The sequence below is a fragment of the Mus musculus genome, chromosome 1 (assembly GCF_000001635.26).
Source record: "Mus musculus strain C57BL/6J chromosome 1, GRCm38.p6 C57BL/6J".
Lineage (NCBI taxonomy): Eukaryota > Metazoa > Chordata > Mammalia > Rodentia > Muridae > Mus > Mus musculus.
In genome coordinates this window covers 73,858,915-73,864,914 of record NC_000067.6, presented here as the reverse complement: position 1 = coordinate 73,864,914, position 6,000 = coordinate 73,858,915, and the positions used below count along the sequence as shown (strand labels likewise).

Genomic DNA, 6,000 nt, shown 5'->3' with positions numbered 1-6,000 from the left:
AATGTTTCTTGAGTACAGCCAAATTATAGTCCTGAATGATTTGTATAGAAATATTTTTAAAGGCACATAATACTTTTTATTTTGCATAAAGCAGGTTAAGTATCCTATCATATTGTAGAACTATTTTAGTTAATAAATCTACGAGTTGACAAATCTGGGCCCATTTTTCTGATGTGTCAGTCAGCTTATAGGTAGCCATTTTGTCCTCTATGCCACAGAGTTTCTCTTTGACTTAGCATTTTCAGCCTGTTAGGTGGGGTAACAGACAACATATTTTCTTCCGTAACTACTTCCAGCTGACATTAGGGTGTTGTTGCCAGGGCCCCAGAAGACTGAGAGGCTAGTGAAAGGCTGGACAATGGGGCATTTGTCAGAAGCACTGGATTGGCTGATCCAGCTGAAGGCACAAGGAGCAATCATGTTGGCTGGACTGGTTTACATAATTTTCAGCAAGTCCAGAGCTCTGCAGTTTGCATCCCTGGATGAAGTCTGTCAGCCAAGTGAAAATCTGTTGAGACAAATATAGACTCGGGACAGAAGGTAAATTTTTGTGTTACCGGGGAGGGGGAGGAATCCCAAGACCAGGGGAAACTCCATTCTTAGGGACAGACAGATACAGAAACTCAGGCTGTACTGTCCGGAGTCCATTTGACTCTGGTAGGTGGATCCAAGTCTTACGACTTCTCTGATTCCCTGAAGCTCATGCGAATTTTCAGTTCATAAAAGGAGATAGATCAGCGTTGCCATTTTATTGAAATTCACATGGTAGGGAAAGCAGTTGATGGGACTCTGTGAAGCAGCAGACTTACGCCTTTGAGTCTTAGTAAGAACTGTAGCATTTTTCTCTGAACATGAAAAAAATTTTTTTCTGTTTAAAGAGCCAGGTGTATAATTGGATAGAGATATTTTAACCCAATAAAAAGCACCTCTAAGTCTATATCTAGAAGATAACCAAAGAAAACTCAAAATCCTGAGCTTGTGACTGAGTAGTAAAACAGCTGGTACTTCATCAAATCCTGACACCCCCCCCCCCCAAATTTCAGGGCAATAACAGCATAGAATGGAAAAGGAATCCGAAACCTTTTTTATTTCTATATATCCACAATCATTTTTGAGATCCTTATAACTTATTCAAGTTTTTTTTATTCTCAAATCTTTATATATTTCAGAACGAAATTTTTTCATCTAGTCATTTACCAAAGACATAAGTACTCGTTATTGAAAGCAGTCATTGTAAAGCAGGCTTCTTTAGCAGAAACCATCTGAAACCTGTTTATTCTTTAATATGAAGCTCATGGGCAAGGCGAACCTGTTTGTCTTCTTTTAAGAAGAGACCTAGTAGCTTTAACTAGTGAACTGGTTAATGAACGGGGCAGGTGAGGCTTACAGGTTAATTTGGGGCATTCCACCTGTATCCCCAACTCCTCTGTAATCTCCAATGCAGCATCAGTTAGTTCCCTGGCTCTTTGCACAGATACCCTGCTCGCTGTGCATGGCTAGTACATTGCTAAAGAGCATTCACTGTTAATCGTAAACGAAAGATTTACAGTCTCCAGATTTTTATTTGCTAAGTTTAAAGGACCACTCAGCTTCATGTCCCATCATCCCTCAGTCCCAGGCTTCAAGTGACGGCTCAGTCTCAGTTTCCCCTCTGGCCAGCAGGGAGTGCTTTCCTTTCCCACAACAGGTGTCGATATCTAGAAAGCTCCGCCGCTGTCACCTTCCTGTTGCTCCATCGCTATCTCAGAGTGCTAGCGAGCAACACCAAACCTCTGCTTCTTTCTTTCGCTTCTTCTAGGATCCCGGAGGCCCTCACCCACACCATGGAATCCCAGTCCCCCAACAGCTTCCGTGATGGGGCTTCTTTTAGGAAAACCAAACTCTTCTGGAGGCCAAGACCTGAAGGCCTGCACAGGGCGCCCAAGCCCACCAGGGGGTAGTGTCTACCCGTGCGGAGAGGCCCTGAGAGGCCCAAGCAGAGGAAGGCAGAGGCCAGATCTTGTTAGGCAGTGCAGACGTGCACAAGAGAACGTGCTGGCCTCAGACCAGGCCTGGAGCGTGCAGTACCCTGCGTATGCCTAGGTGTGGCCTCAGGTGCCAGACACTCAGCTGGTCGCTCTGACTTCCGGACCTCTGTCTGAAAATTTCCCTGGCAGTCTGCAATCCTTTGTCCACGGAGGCGGGAAGCTTAGCAGTTTGTCTTCTTTATAGCCTGCATCTTTAGAGGTGTTAAGGTCCCCTAGCCATTGATGGGAGGTGCGGAGCAGACTGGGAAGGGGAGGAGTGGGGGATGGGGCCTCATTTGCCTTCTGCTGCTTAAAGAGATGCTTTGATTTCTAAACGTTTGCAGTTTGTGAAAGCCTTATTTGAAAAGACTCTTAGCTTAGGCAAGCTGCCAGTATTCTACTATCCTTGAGGTTCTTCACTCATGATCAGGGGTCTGGGTGAGACTTCCTAGCCAGCTGTCCCTCACGGGAAGGGACATGTTTCAGGGCCAGGCCTTACAAAGTATTAGTTGCATGCACTCTCTCAGCTTTGTGGAGGTTTGCCTTTTTCCTGTGACTTTGCCTTTTTTTTTCTTTATTAGATATTTTCTTTATTTACATTTCAAATATTATCCCCTTTCCTGGTTTTCCTTCTGAAAATTCCCTATCCCCTGCTCCCCAACCCACCCACTCCCATTCTTGGCCCTGGCATTCCCTATACTGGGGCATAGACCCTTCACTGGACCTAGGGCCTCTCCTCCCATTGATGACCGACTAGTCCATCCTCTGCTACATATGCAGCTAGAGCCACAAGTCCCACCATGTGTTTTCTTTGATTGGTGGTTTAGTCCCAAGGAGCTCTGGGGGTACTGGTTAGTTCATATTAATGTTCCTCCTATGGGGCTGCAAACCCCTTCAACATGTAATAAGGACACATGCTCCACTATGTTCATAGCAGCCTTATTTATAATAGCCAGAATCTGGAAAGAACCCAGATGTCCCTCAACAGAGGAATGGATACAGAAAATGTGGTACAGTTTCATAATGGAGTACTACGCAGCTATTAAAAACAATGAATTTGTAAAATTCTTAGACAAATGGATGGATCTGGAGGATATCATCGTAAGTGAGGTAACCCAATCACAAAAGAACACACCTGATGTGTACTCACTGATAAGTGGATATTAGCCCAGAAGCTCAGAGTCCTTTTTAGTAGGGGGAACAAAATGCCCATGGAAGGAGTTACAGAGACGAAGTTCGGAGCAGAGACTGAAGGAACGACCATCCAGAGGCTGCCCCACTTGGGGATCCATCCCATAAACAACCACTAAACCCAGACATTTTGGCAGATGCCAACAAGAGCTTGCTAACAGGAGCCTGATATAGTTGTCTCCCGAGAGGCTCTGCCAGTGCCTGGCAAATACAGAAGTGGATGCTCACAATCATCCATTGGACAGAGCACAGAGTCCCCAATGAAGGACCTAGAGAGAGGATCCAAGGACCTTGGCTTTTCATCTGTGTGTGTCAAACACTTGAGTTGAAATCCAAGTGGTGTCATTTTGTATCTGAAAGAGGTGGTGCCACAGTTTCTTCCTCTGTAAAGGGGGACTGCTAATCATGCTTTTCTAAAGGGAGACTTCAAAAGCCACTGTTTTCTTCTTAGGGTTTGCTCCCATGTGTCCCAGGGGTATGGCTCTGGCTGGTTTGAGCCAGCACTAACTAACTCATGTTTAGTTGAAATCTTTTCTACCATGAGGGAGGTACCAGCCACCTTTACAGTGTCTTCCACAGGGAACAAGTGCCACTGCCTAGTGTCAGAGATCATGTGGATTTCTGTAACAGCTCCCCCTAGTCTGTTTTACCTTGCTCGCCTGCAGGGTGTTTTCTGGGACCAGCTGGCCTCCTTTCTCCACACTCCATGAAGAGATGGGCTGGCCTACAACTACTGCTAGGAACTCCAGGTAAGTGGCTGAGCCTAGGTAGGCACCAGTTGTCACTTGAGCAGAGAGCTGGTGTGTGGCTAACAGCCTGGCCTGTGAGAAGGGATGCCCCTCTATTATTAGATATTAGGGGGCAAAGGAGTGGGGAACAGGATACGATACTTTTCATTACTGTCTCTGCCAGTGTCATATGACCCTAAGGGTCAGGCCATATGGGAGAATTCCCAGTTAGGGAGGCAGAAACCAGTGGAATATGGCATTCATGGCATGTGGCATGGCATGGCATGTCCTTGTCATGTCCTCAGCTCTTTGGCTGCCCCAACGACTCAGGTTCCAGGTCAGTTTTGTCCCAGGTTCACATGGGGACCAGAACCCACAGTGCACGTGTTGGGGCTGTGGAAAGGAGAAGGCCTCTGCCTTGTGGGACCTGCATGCTGCCCATACCCACAATTCTGTTTTCCATCCCATGTGTCCTTCCCAGAGTGCAGGCCAACAGCTTGTGGAGGCTGTGGTTCTGCTGGAAAGCCAGGGCCTTGGCCAGGAAAGTTGATTTTCTCCGCCTAAGACCAGAATCTGCTGAGGGCTGGCAACCGACTGGGAAACCTTTAGCTCCCCTGTCATTGACTCTAGCAGCAGTCTCTGCGGGGAAGGAGTAGGTGGGGGAAGGGTGCGGGGAGGGGGAGGGGAGATCTTTGCAGAGGCTAATGCAGGCTCACCCTATGGATGAGACCAAACAGAGCAGGCAGGTTGCTGGAGGGCACATGGCTGGGTATTCCACAGAAATGAAGGTGGTGACTAGAGAGTCCCACTCAGAAAGGGGAGACATGGCAAGGACTAGGAAGGCAGTGTCAGTATTGGTGGACCCTAGAAGGGGACATGACATCATTCCTCCTGAATAGACAGCATAGTTGAAACAGAAATCGAGCTTTAAAGAGACAATGGCGACTCATGCTCTAGCATTCAAGATGACGGCCCAGAAAGGTAGACTCCATCTTGTAAGTGGAGAGGGCTAGGACATGGTCAGGAAACACTGTCTGTATTCTCAAGTTGTCTCTGCGGGGCTTCACGGAAATGGGAACCCGTGAGAGTAGAGGTTCCTTTTGATCCAAATGTCTCAAACAGAGGCCGCCATATTACTCTTAAAAATTAAGAAGTTTGATTAATAATTCAAGTTCAAGAAGATAAGACATCTTAAGAGGCGGGAGCTCTAACTTCCTTCTTCATCTCCTCTGGGGTCCTGGAAATGCTTGACAATGGAACACGTTGGATCAAACTGAGGGGGCCTCTGCCCGGGAAAGAAGGGTAAAGATTGAAGGTCCACTGTGCTGGGGCAATGAAGGCTGGCAGCCCTGTGACTCTAGACCATGATCCAGGTGAGAGGAAGCAGGATCAGGATGGGTCCACCCCACACAAAACTCTACAGAAGGTGGCTCCTGTGGATTCAGGAGGTCGAGGATGTTGTGGCCTCAGAGCAAAAGGAGGAATGAGAGCAATAGGAAGGCTTTCAAAATGGCTACCAAAATGCAGGCTCAAGATGGGTCCAAAGCAGTGGGCGCTGGCCCTTGACCCTGGGCATGGCCTCAGCACCTCAGGGCTGCAAGACTGGAGAAGTCGTGGCTCCAAAGTGAGCTTTGGACTTCAACTGTTTCATGCTAGGATAGAGCAAGGTGAACTACTGGCGGCTGATGGGAAATCAGAGACCCTCTGCCACTGGGAAGCAGAAAGGTCTCTAACGTCAGCACAACATCGGCTGACACAAGGTGGACACACTCAGAATGAAGGGAGTAGCTGTGAGGATGAGAAAGGCCCCAGTGAGTAGCTGTCCATGGAGGTTATGGGTAAAAGAAGGCCTTCATGTGATGTGAGAAACAAGGTTGCTCTGGTCTGAGCCAGACTTGGCTTTTTGTGCATAGCTTGGAAACAGGACCAGCCTTTCTAAGAGAGAGCATGACTTCTTATTCTTATGGAACCTACGACAGAGTGGTTGGACAAAGAGATGTAAGAAGTTACCTGATAGGGACTAAAGAAAAAGATATGGAGGACTGAGGGCTTGCAGGAGCAAGTGGAGAAAGCAG

The 6,000-nt window shown here is 47.4% G+C and overlaps 1 long non-coding RNA gene across 1 annotated transcript in view; it reads left to right on the top strand.

Moving 5' to 3' along the window:
- The first annotated feature begins 448 nt into the window (after positions 1-448).
- Positions 449-6,000, top strand: part of 6030407O03Rik (RIKEN cDNA 6030407O03 gene) — a 246,086-nt gene continuing 240,534 nt past the window's right edge. The window contains exons 1-4 of the long non-coding RNA NR_045311.1: positions 449-540; positions 1,799-2,256; positions 3,863-3,946; positions 5,048-5,298. This is a non-coding gene — a long non-coding RNA (RIKEN cDNA 6030407O03 gene). The remainder of the gene's footprint in view (positions 541-1,798; positions 2,257-3,862; positions 3,947-5,047; positions 5,299-6,000) is intronic.